The sequence below is a fragment of the Saccostrea cucullata genome, unplaced genomic scaffold (assembly GCF_032062105.1).
Source record: "Saccostrea cucullata isolate Sc308-1 unplaced genomic scaffold, CSIRO_AGI_Scuc_v1 ctg6777, whole genome shotgun sequence".
Lineage (NCBI taxonomy): Eukaryota > Metazoa > Mollusca > Bivalvia > Ostreida > Ostreidae > Saccostrea > Saccostrea cuccullata.
The window spans coordinates 18,331-21,583 of NW_026927338.1; the positions used below are offsets into that span (position 1 = coordinate 18,331).

At 33.0% G+C, this 3,253-nt stretch overlaps 1 long non-coding RNA gene across 1 annotated transcript; it reads right to left on the minus strand.

Annotated features, from left to right (window-relative positions):
* Positions 1-3,008, minus strand: LOC134274120 (uncharacterized). Its single transcript, XR_009993551.1, has 3 exons — positions 2,929-3,008; positions 1,288-1,372; positions 1-110 (listed from the first exon to the last, which is right to left on the minus strand). It is a non-coding gene; the product is annotated as an uncharacterized LOC134274120 (long non-coding RNA).
* Between the last annotated feature and the right edge of the window lie 245 nt (positions 3,009-3,253).

A 3,253-nucleotide genomic window follows, 5' to 3' on the forward strand; every position in this document is an offset into this window, starting at 1 on the left:
TATCCACAGGCTCTCTGTAGTTTAAGTTTGAGAGAGAAATATGCACAGAACAAGTGATTTCAGATGGAGTGATGGGTAGACACTGTCTTAGGGCATCCACAGAACAGGACCTAAAAATAATGCAATATATATGTATTACAGTATGGATATACTTGCACTTGTATGTTAATGATTTATCATATGCTGCATCGGACACATATGATTTTATCATGGTTTAAGTATACATGTATCTTATGAGTAATTTTATACCGGTATTGCATGTACGCTCAGTTTATTTAAGAAATAAATAACAAGTTTATAAACTTCAATGGGAGAGATACCACAAATGCATATATAAACAAGTAATTTAATTTTTTTTTACATATATTGACCAACATTATTTACATCCATTCATCATGTTCATGAATTGGCTGATCAAAATTCAGTCAGTTTTAGATCTATATGATATACCATAGTCAGTTTTAGATCTATATGATATACCATAAAGGACTTTCACATTTACAAAAGTTATTCCCCTTTGCAGGGTCGATCTGGGGTCAACCGGCTTAAGACGCTGTTTTCCCTCTTTAACCGTATCAATTTTGAGGGACAATATCTTAGAAATAAAATCTGTATGAACATATTCATTATGATTTTCATGTTGCCCCCATACTCTGGCAATACAGATCGTAATTGTCCAACATTTTTGAAGATTGAAAATATTAACAAGTAACTTACAAAGGACATTGCGGGGGAAATAGCGATACGCCGACAATTGGAGAAAACTCTTAAGAATGTGAAATTCGTCTATTGGTAATGACTTTTCCTGTTTTAATGTCACTGAAAAATTAAGAGACATTAAAAATTTAAGCCCTATTGTCATACACGCATGCAGTTTTTTCATCCATATAACCTTTTAGTATCATAAAATTTACCAAAATTTAATACTTCAAATAATTTCATTGAATATCTATAAAATAAAGGAAACTCTTAAAACTTAGTGACTTGCAGAAATTATTCCTTGGAGAGAAAAAAATCTATCATATTTCATATAAATATGTGCATAATGAGCCTTTTTTATTCATTTACTTTTATTGAAGTGTATGTATTAGAGTACTGATTGTATGTCAATCATAGCAATACACACATAACATGGAGGGGGCAAATTGTTTCAGCCCTAGCTTTTACATAAAACTTCTTGTAGCTCACAGCTGATATACCACAGTTCAGTATTTAAATAAAATTTAGAATCTTTTTTTTTCAGGCAATTGTCATATACATACTAATCATGAATGAATTACCACTTACCAAATGACCACATCCTGAATCATCATACATTTTCTATGATTTTATCTCACTGGTTTTCTTTTAAAGTCACACAGTTTTCTTCTCTCTGAAATGATAAATTATGTCTAGGTACTATTGCATTCTAATTTAAACTAATTATGTAATAGCATTAGCAACAATCGGGATGGAAGAAAAAATAACCAGAAGTCTCTGTTGAGACTGTAGCTCTACTAGTTTGTACTTATCAAAAACTGATGCACAGAATTATGTATCTTGGTATTTGCATCTTTATTTGTGTGCCAAGTTATATTGAAATCAGACTAAAATTTAAGGAGGAGTAGCATGTTACAACTAACGGGCAGGGGCAAGGAATCATTACTATCGCATAAGCTCTTCTGGTCTCTAACAAGTAGAGCTAAAAGAAGATGCGCTTGAGAAACACAGCAACAAAGTTCGAAAATACAATTTTTTTTAGCATACAGTCACAGTCAGATCACATAATCATTGTCCTTGTTGCCATTTGAAAGCACTTCATTAGTGGAGTATGCATACTAAATATGAAGCCACTATCTCGTATAGTTCTAAAGTTATGGTGAAGGTTTAACTTGACAACAGACACTCAAGACATACACACAGATATACAATTATGGCAAAAGTTTGAACATTATAACTTGTGGTATACACACAGCCACTTCAAGGTATCAAGGGTAAAATTCACAGCACAGCGGGACTGCATTTTGACTTCGAGGGATCAAGGATTTCAAGAGATCAAGAGTTCGAGAAATCAAGAGCAAATCTGCTTAGTTATATAGTGGAAAAAATCGGGACCAGAGACTCACTTCAAGCGATCAAGAACTTCCGACCGAGAAATCGAGTTCAAGCCATCAAGAGTTACCTGTATATACAGATATAGTAGCATGTTATTATTTGCAATTTTGACCTAATGACAGCTAAATATGTTCAGTAAGACAATAGTTTGTGTACATGTATGTAAGTAGTTTTATTGTGCATGATTATTTACTTATTCTCTTGATCTTCTCAACTTGAAGTGTTCTGTATTTTATTACCAAGTTTGTAATTAACATAATGAAACATACCGTTTTCCACATCACATCCGTATCAGACCTCGACCAATATCAGCCCTAGGGCCTCTGTCCCTCTGGCTGATATTGGTGTAAGAGGCTAGGATGTGATATGGAAAAGGGTGTATTTATTATTCGCTATACATTGACCTACTCAGGTCAATAATTGTGAAAAAACTGATAATTCAAGCTGATGATTCATTTGCATTTCTTGACATACTATCAATATTAATTCACTATTAGGCTTTTCTTTTGTACATCTTCATCTTACAGGTTAGACATTACAAAAAAAAAATCTTTTGAGCAGTAAACTATTTCAATAAACAATAAAACAAACCTAATCTCTTCAGAAAAGTGGTCAGGCTTTCACCTACATTCACTTTTTTATGTATATTTTTCCTCCATCATATCATCGTCATGCGTATGATTAAGGGTTATGCTATTCGCTTCAATCTATTCCAACTGTTGAGTGTTCTGATGAGGATATCCTTCATGAATAATCGGATAAGCTGAGATTGAAGACACTTTTTGTAAAAATAATTAAAATATCGATGCTTTTATCAAAGTTTTGACTCTATACCTTGCCATAAGTCGTAAGTTCCAAAAAACAAGAGTTGGCTGGATATCCGAAAAGTCAGAAAACACATGTATTCAAACCGGATGTTCTACAGTCTGAATTTAACTACGAAACCATGCTCGGTGTAACTATTATCATCCGGATAGTTTGAGCGGGATTAATTTTTTTTTTTTTAATTCCGAAAAGTATTCATTTATATATAAAGAGAGAACATACATATGGACCATACATTTTAATAAACATGATAAAAGGCGAAACGTTGCCATTTTACAACATACAGCATGTACATGCACGGTGCTTTTGGGGCCTTCATATATTCTAAGTTATG